This window comes from Haliotis asinina, chromosome 2 (genome assembly GCF_037392515.1).
Source record: "Haliotis asinina isolate JCU_RB_2024 chromosome 2, JCU_Hal_asi_v2, whole genome shotgun sequence".
Taxonomy (NCBI): Eukaryota; Metazoa; Mollusca; class Gastropoda; order Lepetellida; family Haliotidae; genus Haliotis; species Haliotis asinina.
In genome coordinates, this window is record NC_090281.1 from 4,393,528 (window position 1) to 4,408,247 (window position 14,720).

The 14,720-nt window shown below is 38.2% G+C and overlaps 1 protein-coding gene across 5 annotated transcripts in view; it reads left to right on the plus strand.

Annotated features, from left to right (window-relative positions):
• LOC137273155 (ras GTPase-activating protein nGAP-like) overlaps positions 1-14,720 on the plus strand; it is a 226,051-nt gene that overhangs the window by 112,025 nt on the left and 99,306 nt on the right. The window contains exon 1 of one of the 5 annotated variants that reach the window (XM_067805639.1): positions 3,073-3,551. The exons of the other annotated variants lie outside the window; for them this stretch is intronic. The gene's annotated coding sequence lies outside the window, so the exon portion shown is untranslated. Of the gene's footprint in view, positions 1-3,072; positions 3,552-14,720 lie in introns of those variants that run through there. 5 annotated transcript variants of the gene reach the window in all.

The following is a 14,720-nucleotide window of genomic DNA, read 5'->3' on the forward strand; positions in this document are numbered from 1 at the left end:
CTAGTGAGCCGGTTTCACAGACTCAGTATATAATTGCCTACTAATCCATCCACGCTTGTTATTTGTACCATGTAGCAAGATTGCTAAACAACATTGACAAGTAACCATTTACTTCATGCTTAAAATTCCATGTTGATGTTTTAGAGGGCATCAAGTGGTTCGGGTTTATCAAACTGTTTGATGCATGACTTTTGATGGTTTTACAAAAACTGATACCACTTGACAAGCTGTATACAAACGTGTGCTTGACATTTAAGTATCTTTTTCCCCAAAATGCTTTTGCAAAGAGGTAAGAACTTTCCTCGGCAGGTGGTAAGGAAACTGTCAATAGTATAGATTGACATATCACGTGGCTGGCTCACACAAGGATAACCGACACAACTTTCTGCAGACTCATGTATGTTTGAGGCTAAGTGGTTTCAAATAATAACAGGGTTTGCTCAATGTTGTGTACAGTTCTGTTGGGGTTGTATCGGAGGCGTGGCTGTGAACAACAGTGTAATATATCATGTTCTGAATTGTATACAGTCTGACACTTGAACTAACAGTTCATGAGCAGTCTCACTAATTTTAGTTTCATTTACTAGGAATTACACTAATTTGAAATTTGTTGTAAGTTTTTTAAACATTAGGGGTTATAATGTTTTGGTTATTTATTAAACATTACAGTTACTGAATGCTTGTCAATTTCAGAATGTCAGACATCTTTCATAGCTTCCATCTTGAAATCAAGACATTTTCACTGAATATCACATTGACAGAGAGTGAGTGACTGAGTGAGTGCCACTTTTAGCAATATTCCAACTATATCATGGCATCAGAAATGGCCTTGATGCATGAAGGCTTTAACCACCAGGCCATTGACGGAAAGAGTAATTTGGTTACATTTTACATTCATCAGGATTTTTTTGCAACCATATTTTCAGATGCATGTCGTATGAGTCATTTACAGAAGTGTGGCTTGCTGTTAGTTGTCCATGTCCAAGAAGTGCTGGCCCCAAGGCAGTCAACCGTAACCCATTCAGTCTCAATGTTTCACATCAGAGAATTTGGAGAAATTGGTTAATGTTTGAAAACATTTAAATGGCATGAGTTTTTTGGGTTCATTACAGCAATTGCAATGTATTCAAAATCAATAATTTTGTCCTGATTCCATTCATGCAAATTAGGTTTTCTGTAGATTTGGACTTCTAGTATAGTTACCAGTAATCCATTATGTTTGTTCAATGGCTCTGGTGAACTGAACAATGGTGATGTTGTCTGGTTGAGTCCCCTTATACAATTTACATAAATAAATATATTTTTAGGCGTAGTAAGTATTGCATCAACAAATGAAATGATATTAGTTGCACATGCATGCATGTGTGTCTGCCTGTACAAGTCCAGTCTGATCCACTGAGATAGCTACTCAGGTCTACTGACTCTGAGCCACCAAGTCCTGGTTTTATCCTCTTTGTGTTGAACACAAGGCAGGATAACATAAAGCCCCACATATTAAAGTTGTTTGATAGATACTGCCCCAGAGATCAAACCAACAGATCCTGTGCTCCTTGGGCATAGTATCTCTTGTCCACTAGACCAGGGAACACAAAAATGTGCCATTAGAGAGTTTTGGACAAAAGCATGCCATATTTTATGTCCTGGGCAGAAGATAAACTGATATACTGTTTATTGAATTCTGTCAAGCTTGCTACATTGTTATGAATGGATTCGCTGAGAGAATCTGTACCATGGAGGCCGGTCCTCCAGTCAAACTGGCCAATATACATGATATTGACATGGCTAAATAATACCATCACTGACTAATTGTCGGGACATGTATGTGGTATATACAACAGTGTTTTTCCATCCTTTGGGATCAAGGCCAACTGTTGTACATACTCAACCATGTGTGACCTTCCTCAATTCCATGATAGGACACAAGGCCTCTTATTTATCTCATGGGGAAGGTTCAACAAGCAGTAATGCATTGTGATGGATTATGTCATGAATATTCATTATTATTCTATGAATAATAAGTAGGTAAGCATTTTTACACCCAAGTTATGGATGAAAAGGAAAACAAGTGTGTATGCTCAGTGGAGACGATAAAAGTCAATTAACCTGTGGCTGGAATATTTTAATCAGTAACAGTTGCATCAAAGTGAGAGTGCTTCAGAGGGGATATATCCTGAAGTTTGTGTACTTACCTATCTCTGTGAAGGGCTGATGTACTAACCATCAGTTAGGGATTTCACTTAGCTGGCTACATTGAGGATCAAGTAATCAAACTAACCTTAGAATGTTTTTGCAGGTAGAATTGCAAGTTGAGTGAAAAAACCTTGGAAGATCAAAAGTACTATTTTGCTAATATGTTTCAGTAATTTTTTCATAACATAAATGCCTGATATTAGCTTGTAGGGATGATATATGAACAATTTGAAAAATAATAGTTTAATCAGTTTGTTAGGAAATACACTTATAACCGTGGTCTCCCTTCCTCCTGACCAATCCCTCCAAAATGAGGTAACAGTGGTTTGTATATGGAAATAATGCCACATCTTCACTGATGTAGAGGAGTGCTGGAAACGTTTTCACCATTATGCTCAGCCGGAACATTGCCTTTTATGAAATATTTATGAGTTTGAAGAGTGTTTTCATTATGCTACATGTCAACTCTCTATATTCAGTGACCTTTAAGAGAGGAACACAGGGAAAACATTCCAACTAATGTTTGATATTGTAGAATTCAACTTTCCATTTACTAGCCACTACAGTTATCTGTGTTGTTGATAGCAGAAATCAATCACTCCAGCCTACTGTGAGTCAGTGTGAATATTGTCATATATACTGACACACATATACATGTCCATATACACACTGGGAGCAGTGGGTATACACTGTATACACTACAGCTTATCACTTCCCATATTTACATACTGTGGCATTTAGACTTGTCCGATTTGTTTGTTAGAACTCTGGTTGTGGAGGTAACATTAGGTTGTGTCGGTGGTCTGGATGTAGGTATGAATCATGTTATCTCACGAGAACTCTTCTGTATAGGAGGAAATTAGGGGTGTTATTGATAACACTGCAGTGTGTGTCACATGGGATATATATAGTGATATACACACTGTCGTACCTGGAGATCAACTGACGTATTGTCTGGATGTGGGTTGACAAGTCATTTCCTGTCCTCTCAGTGACCAGGATGACCACTCCGTGAGGAATTTACCATGATGTCAACTTTTGGGAATAGAACCTGATCACAGTAAGCTTGACCTGGATTGAAATCAGCGATCCTTGGTCCTCCATTGCCTGTCGATCGTGAGTGGGAACGTTGACATTAGTGTGTGACAATAGGCAATGTCCACATTGCAGGACAGTGGCTGAATGCTGTCAACTCTAGCTTTGTGAAGAGGATTATCTCGTTATCTCACCTGTGGAGATTTATGGGGGTGACCAGGTACTGTCCAACTGACTTACTTGTCGACTGGACTTCACTCTCTAGCTACCTGTTTACCTGTCTGGATTGCAAGTAGCTGTGCTGGATTTTACCTGAGAATTTCCAGGTAAGTTTAGAATATGACAATGTTGTGTTACTACACATCTTCACGGTACAGGACAATTCACTCTTACCCTCCGGTGCACAGAGGAATAGAGAATTATTGGTGAGGAGATCAAGGTCATACTCAGTGGACTGTGATGTTGATGTTACAACTCCACCATGATTCTGTGCTTGACAGTTGTGGCACTATTTGGGATGGGATTTACCTGGTATCTCACGTAAAGTGCCTATGCTAGTAAAATTGGGGATTTCATTTCTTTTTGTTCAGATTTTGATCCTTGTTATTATATATTGTATTGTTTTAAGAAGTAATTTAACATATTTAGCTTGGCATTTAAGTAAAGAGTAATATGAACTTGCTTCTGTTGATGGTATTTTCAGTGGAATGTAAGTCATCTTGTTCAAACCATAACATTGGTTGCAACTATTTCAACACAAACTAGAAAATATTCCATGTATGTCCAACTGACAAAGGCTGCAAAATTACCTGGTCATCCCTCCATTCTACTTCATGTGTTAGGAATGAGACAGTTTTATGAAATGTAATCTGTCAAATTTTTATCATGGTGGAAGGAAAATATTTTGGTCAGAAGAGCACCCAATTTGTTCACATAATATATTAAATATGAGAAAGAATCAGGGACAAAATCTCTCTGACAGACTCACTGTAGTGACATGAACAAATCACTGGATCCTCAACTTCTCCAAAAGTATATTTGAAATGACACAAATGTGTGATCAAATACTGTTCAGTTGGTTGAAGGTTTTTTTCCCATGTGTTAATGTACGCTTATGCTTATGCTGATATATCTGATATGCCTGTATTCTTACGATGCTGCACATGCTGCTGAGCTGTGAGACATCTCCCCATGGGGTGTGTAGGTGCAAGAGGCTTCTCCCCCACCGGGTGTGTAGTTTCATCTCTGCTGAAAGACAATCTACCGGTGTGTACATGTAGCCATGTTGTCTATTGTTCCTGGTGACTGGCTGTAGAACTGGTTATTATGCTATACTGGTTATTATGCTATAATGGTTATTATCCTATACTCGTTACATTGTAGAGACTCAAGTCAGCAGCTGGGGAGTACGTCAGTTATACCATGTCTTGTTTACAGTCAGTGTGTCATATACTGTGTCATTGTTCTCACACAGTGGCAACAGGTACACGGTGGTTAGATGCTGACTAATAATACTGGCAAACATTTCACATTGGACTGAGTGTTTCACCTATCTTCAGTAACAGTGCATGTTGTAAACAGATAGAGATCAAGTCAGTCAAGTGGTAAGGTGTAATGATGTTTAAACTTCACATCATTGTACCAGAGCTATGGGGTTACTACAGCCTGTTATGTCCAGCACTGGCTGTCTAGTGCAGACATGATGTCCGGGCGCTGCAGATATAGTGAAATATCACCTACTGTGGCCACCATTGAACAACAAATAAAGACCATCATGATCTGCTTGTTAATGTATATGTCTAAACAGGATGAATACAAAATCCATATGTCTAGGCCAGGATGACCCATGCAACAAAATCAAGTTAAACTATTTCAGATATGAAACAGATTTTTATGAGTATTAACATGGAAATAACAATCCTATGTGCTTGATGTTGTTAGCATTGACATCGGTTTAAGATTGGTAGAGGGGAAGTCTGCCCCGGCTGAAGAGTGAATCATCACTCAAGGGAATGACATTTCTGACAATTCACTTCAGATAATATGTGCAGAGTCCAGGTAAGCAATAAAATCTACTACAGCAGACTGGATATTGGTCTGCTGCACAGCCCGTCTACCATATTATTCCCCTTTGGTCCATCTCGGCCTGTAGGTACTGCAAAGACTCTCAGTGAGGTAGGTCTAGATTTTCATGCTAGGTTCACATATCTCACTGGTGCTACTTTCCAGTGTTAATGGAATTGTATGTTTCTGTAGTTATAGTTATGTATATACTTATACCCAATTATAACAAGTGGGAATCTTTTTAAGATTGAAAATTCTACCTAATTTGAGAAGATTAAATTAATTAAACATCACATTTGAAAAAATGTTGAGTGCGTCCTACTATGCCTGGGTTTTAGGTAGACTCGTTACATAAATCCATGGATTGACTGGATTGAGATTCTACTTCAGACCTCCTGCAACATGACAGGTAGGGAGACCGACAGTGCAAGATATACAACTGTACAAGCTTGCTTGGGTTCACACTAATAACAGGGTGTTTAGTTGGAGTTTTGTTTAGATACTTGGTCTAATGATCTATACTTCTATTTCCCTTAGATCCAGATCTTGATTAAGATCAGTTTACACATAGGCCAATCTCTATCAGCTGCAATCAGAGGCTGGGCCTTTCTTCAGGTCAGTTTTAAGCGGGTGTTCAAATGTAATATAGAGAAGTCATTGGCTGTGACTGTAGTTGTTATTACTGTCCAGAGAAAACAACACTATTCTAAAATATGTGAAATGGAAGTGATACAACGTAAGCTGATTTTGCAATAATCTGGATCTTGATTCCAGGTCACCTGTCTCCCTGTGATGTGACAGTTATCTCCTCAGGCAAATATCTCCCTGTTGTCAGACTTGTCGGCCAAGTATTTACGACATGTCAGTCTCAAGATGAGTCAATGAGTAATTGTTTCCTGTGACAAACCATTTGAAGGATAAAATGAAAAAACATACTTTTTTACTCATGTAGCAATCAGTGAAGATCTTTAGTTCGGATGCTACTTTTTCTTTTTGTGGGATTTTCATATCTGACAGGAGATTCTGAAAATGTGACATCAATAGAGAAAACATCAATGTAAACAAGCTTTATTTTGATAGCTTCTATTGTTAGAGACTTGTTAGAGACACTGGATGTGTTTTGTTGCAGTATTTGTGTTGCTTGTTTACATTCTGCAGAGTGATATTGATCTATGTGGTGAGGAGACAGCTGATAAGGATGGGAGATAAATATTATAACGACACTGATATTCTCCAGTAGGAGATATGTAATATATCCCATCCTTTGTGTTTGGTCTTATTGACCCATTGCAAGGTCCACTGGTTGACACATGGAAACAATATGAGGAAATACACAGAATTCTTATAAAATTGTAAATATCATAACATAATTTAGAAATAGTTTCGAGATTTCTGTTTTGAAAAAAAAAGTTCAAAATTGTTTTTTTCTTGAAAGCATAGCAATTTTTTTATCCTGAAAAAGCAATGTTTGTAGAGCTGACTCCCTTTCTTTGCTATACTTGGTACAAGGTCTGATATAGTGTTGTTCATCTTCTAAGACGTGTGTCACAGAGACATTGTTTTATTGGGATTGCAGGTTTTGTAAATCTTCCAGTTTTAATTTTGAGTTTATGATTACTTAACAGTAATTTGAGAAAGTGATCTGTGAGCTTTGTTTTGACAGTGAAATAGATAATTCTTAAGATTTAAATCTGTAGGTTCTTAATTTGTTATTTGATGTGGGAGAATAACTTAATGAAAGCTTGAACATGTCTTCATGTTTGGACTGGAGTTTTGATACATCAAATTTATTCATGTTCATTGTGTCAAAGGTTTGTTTTGTTTTATTGCTTGTTTTGTTTTTTTCATTATGTAATATCAGTCTGCAATGCTTAATCTGTGTTGTGGCAGCCTCTTCAGAATCCAGAGATTGATGACTCTGCCTGCTACGACACAAGCAGCCGAATCTGACCTAGTCTCCTCATATGATTGATATCAGTTACTTGGGATCTATTCTAACCCATTATCCAAATGGGATTGTTATGTTTTAAGTAGTGTCAGTACTTACATCACTGCTACTGTTCCCCATTGTCTCATATGATGCAAATGAAATGCTAGAATTAGAATTTTCTCCCAGCCTAGCTTTTTTGATGGCTTCTCTAATTTAATGAAACAAAAATTACATATCGGAAATTCTGCACGAAAATTATTTTGAATGTACTTCAGTAAAACCTGAAAATTATTAACTGGATGTCGTTAAAAATGTTTTCTTTATAACATAGATGGTATATATTCTTGAAAAACTAATAATTATACAAAATGATGGTTATGCTGATTTACCTGTCCAAACCCTTCCTATCTATCTAATCACATTATGATGAGAAACATCAGATAACATATATAGTGTTTTCTGTGCAGAGGTAAGGCGTGATTGTTCTAAGGGACATAACTCTGTTCATCTTCAAACATGAGAATTAAACTGTAGCAGTGTTGATGGTAGAGCACCCTACCCTTTGTCGCATTCTCAATGATGTTTTCAGGCCACTTTGGAGATAATCCTATTGTGTTTACAGTTTGGAAGTGACTATAGTTATTTGAATGCTGCTAAATGCCATTTAAATGAAACATGTAACATTTAAATTTTTAAACACGATTATATTTATTCTACCATGACGTATGCACCATGAATAAAACGTCTTTTAAATACACACTTATTACCCTTGCGTAGTGTTTTGACATTACTGGGGATAGAGCCTTCAAAATGGTTTCACTCATACTCAGGGTGAAACAGGATAAAGAAGCTATTTACATAGTGTCAAATGTTTTAATTATTTCCACAACAAAGTTTTTTTTAATTACATTGCCAGTTGCAACATCTGTACTGACATTCTACTTTTTGTGTTGTGGACAACTTTAATGGGATGGGTTATGTAATAAGGAACAACCCTCTGAAATCAAAAATAGATTGTCTGGTGTGACCTTTGTTCTGATGTCACTGGTGTGTGCCATTTTCGAAACCTGGTTGTCCTGGCTGCATGTCAGTGCTTTGCTTAGTTCCGAAAGTACTTATTTATGACAAGCTGACTGATGTCAGTTTTGAAAAAACCAGACATCGAAGATGGAAGAAGCAGTGATTGTTTGATTCGTCTTACATGTTGAACCTACCACTTTTTAAAGTTGACCGCCTTGCACAGTTGCCTAAACCCATCAAAGAAGATGCATATTCTACTGTAACTTTTTCAGACAACATGTTTGTTTACCTTTGTAAGGAGTTATGAGTGCAAAATATTCCTATGTGCAGTGAACTGGCTGTCAGAAGTACTTATTGAAAATTTGTCACGAACAATTTTTTTAGTAACAGCCATTGAAAAAAGAGCATACTTACATGTCATGGTAGAAAAACGAACTGAAGGGAAAATGTAGAGCTAGTCTTGATAAGATATCTGATTTAAACAGCTGACTTTTTTAAAAACATTTCTGTACAATATTATCAAAGGTTGATATTGTAAACTGAAATAGATTTTGTCATGCCTTTGTCAATGGGAATTCATTTTCAGTGGGAACATTCTGTATTGTATTCTCATGATGATAGGAACAAATTTTCTCCGGAAACTTTTGAGAAATTTATGTCTAGCATGAATGTCAAATATGTTTTCTTCAGACTTCCCATCATTTAATGTCAGATCTATTTTTACACTACAGATGCTCAAAATATTTGTTTTAAGAAATGGCTTAAATAAACTTTAAGTCACTTTAGGCAGGACAAGTAAACATATCAACCAAGCAGATTTGCCTGTATGTCAGAGAGCAACCAAACTGGCTGCTCCTTGTTAGATCTGAGTAGTTAGATCTGAGTAGGAAGTCGGTAGTTCCACATTGTGACTGAGAGAGGTTGTTAGGTGCATAGCATCTGTGATCATTATTATGTCTGTCATGCTGACCCCGATCATGTTGTTGTTTAGTGAATAATACATGGGTGTGGTACTGGCGGCCAGACAGCTGCTTCTCCCTATTGTAAATCATTTACTGAATCTAATGGTGAAACTCTAAACATGCGCTGCTTTGTTGTACCTTACAATCAAACAAAATGGAGGTGCGAAGAACTTCAGAGCGTAAATTAGGGGTGTATATGAAGATGGGTCAATATGAATTGACTTCAGGAGACACAGACATGTATTTAGTCAATTGATATTGAGGATATACAGATGAGGAACTGACAAAACTAGTGGTCAAAAGCAGAACACATAAAATAGGAGACACAGACATGTAACATATCGATGGTCAGGCTGCACATATAACAGGTTGCCCTTAGGTAACATTGTAATTCTTGTAAAACCATGCTCCCTCACTCACTGTAGAATAACAAACAGCTCTCCTGCTGCCGTAACTTGCTGCATGAGAATGGTGAGATTTCATCTTTCATAGTCTGGCAGAAAATGTTACAGGACGGTGTTTGGTAACTTTACTTTAAAACTATAAGTGCCATCTGTTTCCAATTTGGTATGAGGCTTTATAATTCTTCTACCATTGAGGAATTTAATTGTCATAATGTATCACTCGATAATAAGAAAGTTGTCTATAAGAGCTGTCATTATTTCAAGTCACAACAACACCTCACATGTCAAGGGTGTTGAGCTACTTACTGGACTTATAGTTTTAAAGTAAAGTTACCAAACACCGTCCTGAGACATTTTCTGCCAGTCAATATATGCTGGTGCTTCCACCGACTTTGTGACCAGTCTCAACATATGCCTGGCTTACAACTGATCAATATCTGAATGCTAGGATTATTCTCAGTTTTGTCTATTTGTATTTGGCATGAGATCAGTGAGGGTGTTCGGGATGCTGAGGTTAGTGGCCAGTAGCTGATTTCTCAAGGCATGGTGCTAGCATGCTGACTTGGTGGGTCTATCCATTGTGACAGAAAAAGTAGCAGATGGACTTTGTGGCAAGGAATCAAAAGAAAGGGAATGGGAAGTTTTGGGATTGGACAGCAGATGAATAATTCTACATTGTAATGTGGAATGTCCATGGTATGTAAAATGGTAAATTATGTCCAGGCAAACAAGTGGTTGACAGTATGATCATCAGTTAATTCTGTTGGGGTATGATAACACAGTAAACGTGGAGGGAGATAAGGCAACATGGTGAGAAAGTGACTGAGTTTTACCCACTATTAGCAATATCATGGCAGGGGACACCAGAAATCAGCTATTCACATTGTACCCATGTCGGGAATCGAACCTGTGTCTTTAACAAATGCCTCAACCACTTGACTGCCCCACTATTCCAGAATATAGTGAGGGCAAGGTAACTGGGTCAAGGAAGTGTTGACAAATGCTATTCCTGACTTCACCCCATCTCAACAACTCAGTTGGTCGGTAGTCTTCATCCAGTCCAAACAGGTGAAGATGTTGATGAAGTCATACAGGAGGCAACATGAATTTTTGTGCAAGGATAAGGTTGTTGAGGAATCCATGGAGGACAGACATGAAAGGAAATGAATGAATTGATTTACCACTCTGAAGTCTGGGGCACCTGTTGGCTGGTTACTGTGTGTTTTGTTAGAGATCCTTCACAATCACTTATTTATGGCTTGTTCTGTTTGTGAAAGTTGGTGGTGGAACACTTGGCCTACTGTGGTAATTTGATAATTTTGCCACTTTTAACCTAAACTAACCATGGAGGGAGATTGTGTATACTGTGTAACAATGTTGGTTAAGGGTTTCAAGACTATAAGGGGTATTGAGGTAGCAGACTAGGAGATAATGGTGAGTAGACTTAGAGATAATGGACGGTAGACATGGAGATAATGGACGGTAGATATGGAGATAATGGATGGTCGATATGGAGATAATGGCCAGAAGACATGGAGATAATGAATGGTGAGTGAGTGAATGGGTGAGTTTAGTTTTACGCCGCACTCAGCAATATTCAAGCTATATGGTGGCGGTCTGTAAATAATTGAGTCTGGATCAGACAATCCAGTGATCAACAACATGAGCATCTCTCTGCGCAATTGGGAACTGATGACATGTGTCAAGTCAGCGAGTCTGAGCACCCGATCCTGTTAGTTACCTCTTACAACAAACATAGTCACCTTTTATGGCAAGCATGAGTTGCTGAAGGCCTATTCTACCCCTGGATGGTAGATATGGAGATAACAGTATGTATGGAGATAATGGCTAGTAGACATGGAGATAATGGATGGTAGGTATGGAGATAACAGTTAGTATATATGGAGATAATGGCCCGTAGACGTGGAGATAATGGACAGTAGACATGGAGATAATGGACAGTAGATATGGAGATAACAGATAGTATATATGGAGATAATGGCTAGTAGACATGGAGATAATGGATGGTAGGTATGGAGATAATGGACAGTAGATATGGAGATAACAGATAGTATATATGGAGATAATGGATAGTGGATATGGAGATAATGGATGGTAGGTATGGAGATAACAGATAGTATATATGGAGATAATGGCCAGTAGACATGGAGATAATGGCCAGTAGACATGAAGATAGGAGATAGCAGATATGGAGAAAATAGCCCATAGACATGGAGATAATGGACAGTAGATATGGAGATAACAGATAGTATATATGGAGATAATGGATAGTGGATATGGAGATAATGGATGGTAGGTATGGAGATAACAGATAGTATATATGGAGATAATGGCCAGTAGACATGGAGATAGGAGATAGCAGATATGGAGAAAATAGCCCATAGACATGGAGATAATGGGTGGTATATATGGAGATAACAGATAGTATATATGGAGGTAATGGCCAGTAGACATGGAGATACTGGATGGTAGATATGGAGAAAAATGGACAGTTGACACAAACATAATGGTTAGTAGACAGTGGAAATGTTTGCTTCACTTGGTGGCAGGATCCTGTGGTCAGAATCATAATCAAACCAAATCTATGCTTTTGTGATTTCCACTTAGGGAAGTGGAGAACACTTGTGGTTGAAGCATTTAATGATCATGCTGAATTTCTAGTGTTTATCTGTGTCCTGGGACATTGAAAGAACCACTCAGTGACAAAGTGGAAAGTATCTGTGATCAGTGTTACTCTTGTTTTAACAATCCACACCCCATCGTATAACTGAAAGAAGTAAACCCGGCTCCAGGTGGTTCAGACATAAACTGCCAGGCAAATGGAGGCCTCGTGTGCCTGTGAGTTCTGATTTGGCAGCCGACCAAGTACCTGTCTATCGAGAGTGTATGTATTGTTGCCAATATGGAGATGTATGTGTGCCTAGACACCAGACCTCTCACACTGACTGAAGCAAATGAACATGGATCTGTGCTTGTGAATATTTTGGTCCAACCAAGGGTCCATGTGCTTCACTGTCCATCTGTACGTCTGACGCTGTGGTGATGAAATGCATCATGGGATGTCACATCTGTGTCAGATGGAAGACATCAGGCAACCAGATACAGTTGTTTGACCAGGAAATGCTTTGAGGAATATTGATATAACTGCCTTGTATTGACATGAACTCCCCAAATCTCCATCTGATTACATGAAACAAGATTCCAACTTTCTGCTTGTTTGATGACACTGACATATCTTATCTATCAGAGTGCATAATCCATATTTTCCATTTCAGCTTCTTGTCTGATAAAGGAAAATTTATTTTGTGACTCCTTCTTTTAAGTTTGCTTAATTTATCTATGTGTCTCCACACAGGTTATACAAATCTTTTTCTGAATGTCTGGTTGTGTCTGTATACTGATGGTTGAAGTCTTGCTGTTGGTAAAAAACAGTCTGTCTGCATAAAGTGGACAAAAGAACCAGTTAAATGGCCAATGACTGGATGGGAAAGGCCAAGTACTCTGAATCAGCAGAGTTTGAAGAAAGACAGTACATAGGCTGTATTTGGGAAGGTTTGAGTATTGACAAAATAAGCTACGGAGACCACATTTCTAGTAGGACTTACAAAGGTACTAACAGATGCATCATGCTTCTGCTATGGGACAACCATATTGATTAAATGACGTAGGAGATTCATTGTAGGAGAAATTCATTAAAGTCCACACATACTTACAGATGCAGTGGTAATTCACAATACAGCCTGGAGAATAACATATGCTATTTAGACATTATTAGGCAAAAACAATTTTTCAATTTAGAAAAATGTCTGCGTGAAGGTTTAAAGTTGGTAGATAGTTTAAAATAAATGTTTCACATTGGTAGAATCAGTATCAGTGAATAACTAACACTCTGGAAAAATAATTAAACAACATTTAATCTGTGTTATGTCTATTTGAACCGTGAAGGTAGCCAATAGGATTCCTACTTTAAGTGAACAAATTATACATGCTGGGTAACTCTTGAAGAAAATGGTAAATCAATTGGCGCCTGTGGTTCCATATAGAAGTTTCAGACTGGCATGGTTGTGTTCAGTTATAGAAGCACTCAAGGAAAATGACAGGAAATCTTTTTCCAATTATGTTTGAAAGTATTGTTGTATAACACATAGAGCTTTAGGTGGGCTGGAAGTGACATGGCCAGCATGTATGGATTTGCCGTATCAATTGACTGGAATTCAGTTCTCAATCAGATATTTCCTCCATCATGTAATTATGGTATTGTTAGTGCTGGGAGGTGGAATAAGTTCCTGGGTATGATTTCTGATATGAAGAGAAGTCAGAACAGCATGACTAAATGTTTTTGTGGATTCTTGTTACTGAGCACAGATCAATAGATGAAAATAGAGTTGGATACGTGCGTTACTAGCGCAGAGTGGTGGATACGAGTGATATCGCCCTCTGAGGATGTCGGGACGGAGAGTCTGGAGATTGCTGGAACAAGTTTGGTCAGGAAGGTTGGATGGAACCTATCAATGATGGATAGATGGGGTGACTGGTGAAAGAGAGGCAAGATGTTTCATGTGTTCAAGCCTTGACATACATATCAAAGTGTCTAAGAAAACTGAAGGTAGCTTCAATGTCAGTGTGCCTCTGAAATCGTGACTAATGACTTATTGGTGAGAGGATTATGTGCTGGAAGGTGGGAGAGACCAAGACTAAGTAGGGTGTGTTATTATGGAGTCCTTCTCACACTGAGGAAGGTGGGATCAGACTGGCCAGGAGTCAACATTTTCATGGAAACATGTGTCAAGACAAGCACATTGCTGTGAAATATAGACTGTTTTTCTTAAAATGGGCTGAGGTATCTAACTGGCTGCAGAAACATGACAGTTGGCATGGAAAAGTTGGTATTGATGTAAACTGAATGAAAAAACTCATTGGCCCTAACAGAATTTCTGCTGAGTTGACAAATTGCTTTTCATTTGAATTTGATAGATTTCACTGATCAGTCAAATGAGGTCATATCTGCACAATCAGCAGGACATTAGGCTGCATGCTTGACTGAGTACTTCTTGTAGCATGATGGGGAGCACATTGGGAGCTTTGGCCATGTGT